At 36.3% G+C, this 11,517-nt stretch overlaps 1 pseudogene; it reads right to left on the reverse strand.

Moving 5' to 3' along the window:
* Positions 1-8,893: 8,893 nt before the first annotated feature.
* LOC148929266 (uncharacterized) lies at positions 8,894-10,193 on the reverse strand (annotated as a pseudogene).
* Between the last annotated feature and the right edge of the window lie 1,324 nt (positions 10,194-11,517).

Here is an 11,517-nt window from a genome sequence, read left to right on the forward strand (position 1 = left end):
ATTGTTTTTCAAATGTGGGGTGATAAACATAATCGATAATGTAGATGAGGTAATTATGTTGTTTTATTCAAACATCAATTTAAGATTACGTAGAAGCCAATAGTCTGTTTTAATAGACATGGTATTGCGTAGTGACAGGAATTAATTACTCCGACATTAAATCCTTTTACACTGGAAAATAAAGACCTCGTGATAAATATTAAAGGGCCATAAAATAGACTAAAGTAGGACCCAGTTTCCAAATTTCCACACTAGACAATGAATGATGAACCGTAATAAACATTAGTAAACAGAGTGGTAATTGATTAGGTAACGAAAGCAACATTTTTCTTCTTTATGTTTTTTTATTAATATATATTCACTATTCAGGAATCACTATCAGTATTCAGGACCATGAAAGCATGTTCCAGTGTGAGCAAATATCTTCAATTATAGTATAGTATTTAAGACTAATGTTCTACCATATATTACTACAGTAGTAGTGAGATTGAGACAGTGAAGAAATAATGATTTTGACATTATCGGAAGCTTAGTTAAATTGTGGTTGCATCAGCCATCAAACATGGGCAGAAAACTCAATTACTACTTAGCTAGCTTGATAATACTTCAAAATACGCCATTGTGTTTGCAGGCACAATAAAGGGGGAAATAATACTCAAATTTTAATTGAAATAAAATTGCAGAGAGTGACAGCTGAGATATTGCGGAAAAAGTAGTGATGATGAAGAAGCATCCATTTTTCTTAGACTTACGATTGAGAGAGACTGATCATTTCTTTATGCTTTTATACGCACAAGATGGTGATATAACATCGGTGAAATGGGCTTAAAATGTTGAGAATTTAATGTTGTTCATTAATATATGTCAGTTATAATTTTTTACTATCTTTATTTATGTTGCACTATTTGTTGAGCTGTAGCAATCGCAGTAAAGACTTGGATAGTTTAAGGATCTTTCCGGGAATATCTTGGAAATTTAATTAAGTTTTTCTCTAGAGGATAGATGTTTTACATATACTTTTATAATAAAATAAAACGTGAATGCAATTATTTAGTATATTATAAAATGTAAATAAGATTTTAAAATTTGAATATCATACAAAATGCGACTTATGATATGGGCTCTGAGTCGAGCCTTTTAACAATAGTAGTATCCATTCCCATGTCATCTGGGTAGGCCCATTTCAAATTGTAAATCATCACATAGTACTCCCTCCGTCCATTAATAGGAGTCCCATTTTTCTATTTTGGTCTGTCCATGAATAGGAGTCCCGGTTCATAATTACCATAAATAGTAAAAAGACCCCACATTCCACTAACTCTTTTCACTCACATATCATTTAAAACTAATATATACAAGTGGACCCATATTCCACTAACTTTCTTCCACTCACTTTTCCTAACATTTCTTAAAATCCGTGCCAGATAGAAATGAGACTCTTATTCGTGGACGGAGGGAGTATTATATTGTGGGTTATATTATTTGAATAAAGTGGAACACAAAAGATTTAACGTATAGCCCTTATTATTCACAAAACTTCAACAAAGTATAATATAACAAACCCATAAATCAATTCTCGTCGTTACTCCATGAAGCTCCTATTTTGGTTTGACTGTATGCACAGTAAGGAATAACAAGTCTCCTAGGTCCAGTGAATCTACTAGATCACAAGGTCTAGGAACTCACGAATCGTTGGAAGATTTCGATCGTCGGACACACAAAATACCTCTTCAAAAACCCTCAACCACATACTAAAATTTAGCACAGGGAAATAGGGATCGATCCCACAGAGACAGATGCGAAATGAACATGCTCAAGGATTCGGGAACTATTTTTTGGGTTGGCTGCTGGCACGCATTTTTTTTGGGTTGAGAAAATTAGACTAAACTTGGAATTGAAATCTGCTACGCTAACAGGTAGATCTAGGCAAAACGAAAATCATGCATGTAAACTGGAAACTGAGACTATTCTAAATTACCTAGACCTGGGAAATAAACTGACGGTGGGGACCATGGCTGAAAAAGCAGAGTACGGACGAAAAGCCGGAAAACAACTAACTAAATTACTAACTAACAGCGACATCATTTTCTTCAAATCAAATTGCATAAAAACTCAGTAGAAACAGAGATGAAACGTGACCGGAAAATAAAACAGACTGGATTTAAGCAATTTAACGAAGAACAATAAAAAAAACTAACCAGATCTACGGCTACTAGACGGAGTAAATTGCAAAAAGAGCGAAAGAGTCTGAAATCCATGCACAACATGAATCCCCTGTTCAGATCCAACCTCAGATACTAAATCCACTTCGGATCCAAGCATCCGACACAAACCCACGGCCAAAAAACATACCCATAGCTACAGAATCGCCAAACAACCTTCGATCAACAACAACAACACAGATCCACAGCCGAATTCCCCAGATCAAGCACAAAATTGTCCAAAACAGAGATTAACATGTAACTGCCGAAATAAAACTTCAATACAGAATCAACGTAGATCAACACAAGATAAACACCATCATGACAGAAGCTAAATGCATAGATAAATCGGTAAGTAGCAACAACCAAATCGACTTCCAGAACGTGAAGTTCGACGAAATAAAGTGCTAAAACAGAATGTAAAATAGATTGTATCTTCGCCCTTCGCAAGGACGGTGTTACGACTGACTTCCCTCGAAGACGAAACCCTTAGAACCCTAAACTACCCCAGAACTCCCATTTCCCAAGTGTGTGTTTTTTGTATGTGAGCTAAGAGCAAAATCGTATATGGCGTGTGATGCATGCTCATTTATTTATAGGCGTTGAAGTGGGCCCAGCGAGGTATAGATAGTCTTTGTTGCCCTCAGCTATTGACTCCCTTCTTCTAGCCATTCTTTTCCCTTCAGTTCTTCTCACTTTCCTTTATTTCCTTCGCTAGTCCATTTCCTCCGGCTTTTCCTGGATCTAGCGATTTCGTCACACACCTGGCTTAAAAACTGTGTTAGACCCAGTAAAATATAGTGTTTTTCACCACATAACCGATGCATGAAATTAGTCTTATCACTCCAGCTTTTTTAACTAATAAAATGGAACTATCGAATTCGACAATTAACTTAAACTCAATTACTTAATGGAGAAATAATTATTAGGTGACTATGCAGGCTGTTTCTTTATTGTTATTTTATTGGTATTTTGTGAAAATATAAAAACATGTGGTTATAAAGATTAATGAGTAAGCATTTTCGTATCTGATAAATCTCCAATCCATCAACTGCAATAATGGTATGTAGTTGCAAAGCCTGTTTATTCCAACACACTAGGCCCATTTAATTGTTTCCTAAACCAAATTATTTGAATAATTTTGGCCCAATTAGACGAGAAATATCTTATTTTTGCAATATTAATAACTTTTCATTAAATCTAGTTATTCTTGTTTTTTTGTTAATGTTTGAGAATTTTGAATCACGGAACTTATGGACTTTGATCTTTGTCCTAATTATAAATATGGAATATATTTTTTGAGAAATAAATTAAGTGCTACCTCCGGTCGCCATTAGCTGTCTCATATTTGAGAGTGCACGGTTTAAAAAATTATTTGACTTAAAGGAAAATGAGTTGAAAAAGTTAGTGGAGAGACCTAGTTTGAAAGGAAGTGATTAGAATATATTAATGGGATACGAGACTCACTTACTAGAAATAATAAAAGTGTATTTATTAACTTTGTCTAAACAAGGAAAGATGAGACATTTAATGAGAATTAGATGAGATAGAAGTTACGAACAAATAAAAAGAAGATCGTTGAAAGTGACCTAATTTTGGAGATGAATAATAGAGCAACTTTAAGATACAAATTAGAAACACGGTCCAATGCTACAATTTCGTTATTTAGTTGAGTAGTTAGCTTCATACAAATTTCTTGAGTTGCTTTTGTAAACATACTAAACAATTTTCACACCTGTTAAATTAAAATATTATTTCATTCTCAATTTTATTTTTGGAATTCAAATTAAAATTTTGTTCTTACTCCATTTCTACTTTGTGGAGACCTATGCTACATACATTCTACCAATACAGTTTGCACCTCTCAATTCAATTCATTATTCTAAATGAAGTTCATTTTCAGTGCAGAATTATTCTAAGGGTGTGTTTGATAGTCTGACAGTTTTCGTGGCCCGCATACATACGATCCAGACTTTGACCAAGAAAATGCAATTAATATTCCCAATGTCTTATGTTTGATAGGTCAATTTCATAGTCCATTTTTTCGTCAAGTGTTTGATACGCAGACCACACTCCTACAGATTCATTAAGGTTATGGAATTTTTGCCCTCGGTTTGAATTTTATTTACAACCCGTGCCCCTGCTGAAACCCTAATTTTGAAGATGTATCTATTAGCTCAGCCAAAAATATTTGGTCTCCCGCCTACCTTTTCCCGCTCCAGCAGTAGAGGTGTTGTTATTATCTATGAGGCCCCCGCTCATATTTGAGCATCTGAGTTGAAGAAGAAGATCTCCAAGTAAGCCACTATTCAGTAATTGAATGTTTTTTTTATTTGTAGTGGGTTTTATTATTTTTTCGATTAGTACTTATTTCTTGACATAAACCGAAGAGTATTTCCGACATTGTGATCTACCATAATTATTCAATACTTTAATCGTTTGGTTATGAAGTTGCAGCTATGTTTAGGTCCACATTTATAAGCAAATTTTGGTAGCATTAAGAAAAAAGAGTGTTCGAAATTAACTCCTCATTTGTGTTTCCAATATTTAATTTCATATTGGGGCCAGATTATTGTTTTCTTTGTTTCACAGCTTGGATGTGCTATTAATTTGCTGCATTTTATAAAACATTTGTCTGTGTATTATTCTCTTCAGTAGCTTGAACCATGACCGACAACTACCACTCAATGAACTCCTTCGAGATGAACATAGGTTCCCAAGGTCAGTAAACTTAACATCGTTGGAAGTATTTTATGGTAAATACATTTATGCGTTCATTGGATTTGTTGTAACTAATACATATTCTCATACTCAGCCAGCAGTGGCCTAGGCCGTGGCCCAAGGCCCCAGGTTGATCGCACAAGAAGAAGTTGGACAGCTTGCAAAGAGGAAATACTTTTGTCTACTCTGAAGGATCTTGTCACAAATGGCTGGAAAAGTGACAATGGGTTTCGCGGGGGATATCTGCAGCGGATCGAAGAGGCTCTGAATCTGGAGTTCCCAAGATGCGGCTTGAAGGTTGCTCCTCATATCAATTCGAAGATTAGCCAGTGGAAGAAGAGCTACTCTTCTCTAAGTATGATACTCGATCGAAGTGGTGTAGGTTTCAATATGAATGGAGATTACAAAATTGATTGTAACGACAACCAATGGGATCAGATTGTTAAGGTTCGACATGTCAAACTCTGTATAGTTCTTGAATTGCTATGTATTTTGTGTTTTGTTGTGTTGGTAAATGCTTTTTTACATGAAAATATAACTACAGAGTTGGTTGTTTAATGCTTCTTCTGTATAGCGTGATGGCAATGCTCGCGATATGAGACACAAGACATGGCCTCTATGGGATGATTGGAAGGTGCTGCTTGGAAAAGATCGTGTTGTTGGGACCGTTGCAAAAGACACCTATGATGATATGCCAGTTATGGTAGGCGAACTCAATCATATCAACAAGATGTCGGACTGGATTCCCCCGTTGATGTTGGTGATTATTCAGCAGCCAACCCAAGCCCTCAGCAGAGGCCTGTGGCCACTCCGGATGAAAGCACCGACCAGTGCATAGGAGACTCACTACAAACAAATAAATCTGGATAAAAAAGAAAGGCCTCCAATACACCAGTGGGTTTGATTGAGATGCTTGGACGGATGCAAGATGATACCAATGACCGGCTTGACAAACTGACCAATTAGATTGATTTTGAGTTCGATCTTAGCGAAGCACGTAAGGAAGTTATCGATATACTGAATGGTATACCGGATCTAACGTTTGTGCAACAAATTGATGCCTCCGAGATCATCATCGACAAGGTGGAGCGTGTTGAGTTGTTTATGCATCTTTCGAAGGAATCACGTCTTACCTACGTGATGCGCGTTTTGCGCACCTTGTAGACGTGTTCTACATCTTGCTTTGGTGCTTTTATATATTAATGTGTCAAACTCTATTCTACAGATGATTACTTTTTGTCGCACTCTTGTGGTTGTATGAATTGGGGCAAACTCTTGAACTTAGTCGGCAAATACCCCTTATTTGTTTTTGGGTAATGTTCATGATACATGGGGATTGTATTTCGGAAATGTGTACAACTCCATCTCATAACGTTACATAACATACATTTGCTACATTTTCAACAAACAAAGAGTTATAGACGACTAATAAAGGAAATTGTATAACCTTGTTGTTAACGCGGCCGACACACTCGCTTTAGCAAAATGTGAACCTGCAATCTACCATCAAAATAACAAAAGTTTTTTTTTTAACCTTATTGCCTCTATATGATAATTTTGGAAATGTCAGATTCATATAACCACAGCCAACCTCCACATTTTGAATCAGAATCAAAAGAAATGAATGCTCTAGGTGCAAAATTTCCTTCTTCCACCTTCTCTTCTATGTGAAGGCTGCCGACGAGAAATCAATGGAAAAGAAGTACAAACATGGGAGATACAAGTGCAAGAATTTGGAATGTCCACTATATCTCTGATGCCACAACGCACATCCAATAAAAATTCACTGGAAGAAGATTCATGGAGTCGTGAGCAACAACGACCATGATTTTTGCCAGCATTGTGGAAATTATAAGCATTCAGATGATCCTTGCAATTTCCTCAACCCATGTCCACTGAGAGAAATCAGTCGAAAGATGAAGTTTTAGAAAGATTGAAGGCACTATACTATGAAGAACAGGAAGCAAAAGAGAAGGATTGGAATGAGAAGGCGAAGAATGGGAAGAAAAAAAAGTAACTGATATGTTTAGACCTCGTTTTTTTAGCTTCTAATTTGATGTTCTTTGTTAATTTCTACCTATTTGGATACTTAGGGCTCGCTCACTTACCCATTTTTGAAAATGCGTGAAACAAAAACGGCTGTAATTAAATGTTGGTGGTCCCACCACCTGTTATTTAATTTTTGGTGTTTGGTTAATACACAATTGAGGTCCGGCTGGAGATAGAAATGAGTGTACTTTGACCATATTGTCCTCCATGTTTGAGTTTAGTACCTAATATACCCTCATGCTTCAAGCGGCAAAATCGAAACGGATTGATTGCAACCAGTGGGACAGTTTTGTCTGAGATGACTATGACCTCGTTCCCCTATTCTTGCCTCACCTCCTTCGCCCAAACATGTTGTATAATAGGTAGTAGGCTGGCTCTCCAGCTAGTAGGCTGGATTTCCAGTTTTAACCTAAATATGGAGAGTAGGAACTCACTGCTTGCTTGGTTGACAAATTAAGAGAACTCGACGCCGATTGACTGAGATCCAAGACATAGAAAAAGAGTGAGATTTAGAAGAATAGCAAGAAAAGTCGACGGAGAAACAAAAATGAAAAAAGAGCTACCTGCCACTTGACGAAGAGCAAGAAATGAGGAAGAAGAAGATAATATAGAGAGAGTGAGTTTTAAAAGAAGAGCAAGAAAAATTGACGGAGAAACAAAAATTGAAAAAAGAGCTACCTGCCACTTGACGAAGAGCAAGAAATGAGGAAGACGAAGATAATGGAGAGTGTCTACTTCATTTTACGTGCTTCATTCCTAAAGAAATTCAAACTTTGGTCTCATGGCACTGTTATTTCTCTCTCTTGAAAATTTTTAAGTTTGACTATGGTCTATGAGATGACTACTAAGGAATTATAATTGTAATTTGTTTTCCTGTAATAGATACCTTTTGGGTGTGAATCATTACACAACTGAGGTCAAAAAATGGAAATTGGAAATTGACTCTCCATTTACTAGAGTAAGGTTAAAGCCAATTCAAACTCACCCTTGTTTTTTAAGTAATATCTAACTAGGATTTGGGTTTAAGAACATCTCTACAATTTAGAATCACGATTAAAACTTAAAAAGACTTCACCATGAGGATTCACCCATACCATATTCAATGCTTCCATAAAAAAGGTCATGAAAAAGCGCATCAAATCCATGTTTCAATTGTATCTTTGTATGGCTTTTCTCTATTAATATTTTCGTGTATGGTACATTCCACAGTCTACTATTTGAATTGCGTATGAATCATGTCAACTATAAGTTACAATCCCCTCAACTACCTGCAATTAATGAAACTGTAATGGAGTTTAAAATTAATGAGTGCATATGTTGAGATTATTATACCGATGCACGACCTCAACAAACCAAATCAGCGATTTATGGAGGTAATTAGCTGGAAATAACTACTTTGAGCACATTAACAATTATGCACATCAACATACCTATCACAACACTAAAAATATGAGTTATGGAGGTAATTAGCTGGAAATAACTACTTTGAGCACATTAACAATTATGCACATCAACATACCTATCACAACACTAAAAATATGAGTTTGTCAGAAGGGTAGGTTTTTGGAAATTTTGATGACCAATTAATACAAAATTTATACCATTCTATACATAACACCATTGTAATGTTCCGCATTATAAATGCAAACTTATGACAACTAAACGAAGTAATAATTTAGTTAAAACTAAGTAATCAATTTGACTTTTTATATCCACTGAACAAAAATCTAAATTAACACAACACATTGTTACACTTGTGATACGTTATAACATCACACAATTCGATAAACAAACACCAAACCACAATACTTGCATAATTTGAATACATTACAAAACAAACATACAATTTAAATACATCATCTTCATCAGCTTCGACATTCAAATCCATTTGCAGTAGCTATTGTATCCCAAGGGCCTCGGCTTCAATCTGAAATGAAGCAAAATGGCATGTTGAAAACCAAAGAAGACTTAAGACAAGTACGTCTGTGTAAATGAAAACATTGTAATTTAGTACCTTCATGAAGCCACATAGCTTCGGCTAGTTGATCACGTTTATTATTCCACGCCGGCGTTGCCTCAGCCGTGTCGACATAAACATTTTCCTCTGCCAGCTCCTTCTACAAACCTATGTCAATGTGATCACCATCCAACTCTATCTCTATTCGATCCACTGTCATTTGGCCTCGTATAAATTTGTGAAGGAGAAAGCAAGACATGATCAACTCGACTTGTGTGTTGAGTGGGTAGTACGACGCGCTACGCAATATACCCCATCTCATCTTCACAAAGGCAGACACACGCTCTATTACATTTATCGCTTTAGTGTGACGCATGTTGTACATTTTTCGTGGATTATGAGGCATCAACGCATGAGGGCCCCATTCCTTGAGATGATAACGGACGCCCTTGAACAGTGTAAGGAATTCTTCACTATTTGCATAGTTGTGTCGCATAAGTAATATTGGCCTAAAACAAACAATTTGATTACATAAAACCTTATTCAGACCCCGATAAACCATGAACATGCTTACAACAATTGACTCACCTCTAGGTATTTTGAAACCATGTTCATGTGTGACTGCATCACGTAACACCCTAGCGTCTCCGGCAGATCCCTCCTAACCTGTGAGTACGTAAACAAAGTGCATGTCCCTAGTACAAACAACCATTGTATTTGTTGCAATCTAGCCCTTCTTACTCCGGTAGCATGGTTTATCTTCGGTATCAACTAATACGTTGATATATGTCCCGTCCAATGCTCCTAAGCAACCCTACAACATCTCAGCAACCACAAACACAAGATCAAACATGATATGCCATTCTTGTAGGTCACACAAAAACAAATTGGATATCAAAATATGTGAGGATGCGTTCGGTAACACATAATTGGGGCTGCGGAATTGGAATTGGAGCCTTCAATTCCAATTCCACCGTTCGGCAATACAACAATATGTAAAATTGGAATTGAATTATAATTCCACCAATTTCAATTCCACCAATTTCAATTCCATATTTTAAGAAAAGAATTCGAAATCAATTCCACATGAAAGCGGGTCAGAATTGAAAAAAGGCGCGGATCCTTACCGGGTCAAAAGTTAAACGGGTCATATAAAAGGTAAAATATTTTGCGCTTTTCATTTTCCCCTTCTCTCTCTTCGCGTGCCCTAGCTTTCTCTCCGCAAATGTGTAGCTTTCTCTCTGCAAATCTGTTTTGCGCTTCATCTCTACGATTATTTGATGGATAATCAGGTATGATCCAAACTTTTTACTATCAATGCGATCTGTTGTGTTACTGCTGTTAGTTTTCCTTTACTCATCTTTTAATTTTTACTTTATTTTTGATTTATTTGTTGTGTTTGTATTCTGTAGCTAAAGAGAGTTTATTTGAATGAAAAGAGTTCAACATTTTTTATGATTATGTATGTGAATTACCAAAGGATTTGAATCTTCTTAACCCTATATCTTTAATCAAAAGTCCTCAGCTTCAAAATTAGTTTTTGGCGTTCTGTATTCTTTCAATCCTACAAATAAATTATATTTATAAAAATATTAAAATAATCCAACTAAAAGTTTTCATAGTTTAAGATTTGATACCTGTCACGCCCGTATTTTCTAAGGATAGAAAACACGATTTATCTCGACTAGGGGAGGGTTTAAGAAGCGGGAAAGAAACAAACATATTGGTCCAAAATATTTTAATAACTGAAAACTTAGAAAAACAAAGTACTATCATTTCAACAAAGTACCAACTCTAAGGAAATAAAGACCGGAACGTAAACAATTTGAAAAGTGGTTGACTCTCAATGCTAAAAGAATTTTAAAGAAAAGACACACTGCGGAAGCGTTCAAGACACGGAAAATGCCGAGTATGAAGATACGACATATCCAACGATACTAAGCAAGCCATAAATAATCCATGAATTCTGTTCAACATCCTCCCCGTCCGTCGCCGCTCAATCTGCACATTTAGAAAACAAATATCCAGGGCTGAGTACTTGATGCACTCAGTGGACACATACCAAATCAGTTTGTCAAGCCATACCCGAGAGATCTTTGGGGTTTTAAATGAAAAGAACCCAAATCACTAAAAGCATTTTCACATAAATTTCGGTTGCAACCATTTTCCATCCACATCACCATCACCATATCTGAACATACATGACAAGGAACGTGGCCACGAACCAAGTCACTAGACCGGCCAACTCCAAAGAGATAGCGCACGATCTACTGGGTGTACACTAGTCCGAGCAGGGTTTGCGGCCCTACTGGGACCCGAATTCGATTAAACATACTTGGCATAGCCACTTCAAATAGGTTCATTCAAACACAAAACATGGCAAGACAAACAATTTTCACCTCCTTTCACATAAAAATAGTATTTAGGACATAGTCCTTATTTAAAACAAAAGTCCACCTCAAAGCTTAGCTCCTCCACAAACTTCCTGTCCAAACCTCAACAACGCCTCAACAACGTGCACAATTTCACCCTTTTCGAAATAACATGATATGCAAAAATCAGACTTTGCAAAATAATTTACTAATTTAA

Source organism: Salvia hispanica, chromosome 4 (assembly GCF_029641045.1).
Source record: "Salvia hispanica isolate PSC_SH4W2 chromosome 4, Shi_PSC_v1, whole genome shotgun sequence".
NCBI classification, from domain to species: domain Eukaryota; kingdom Viridiplantae; phylum Streptophyta; class Magnoliopsida; order Lamiales; family Lamiaceae; genus Salvia; species Salvia hispanica.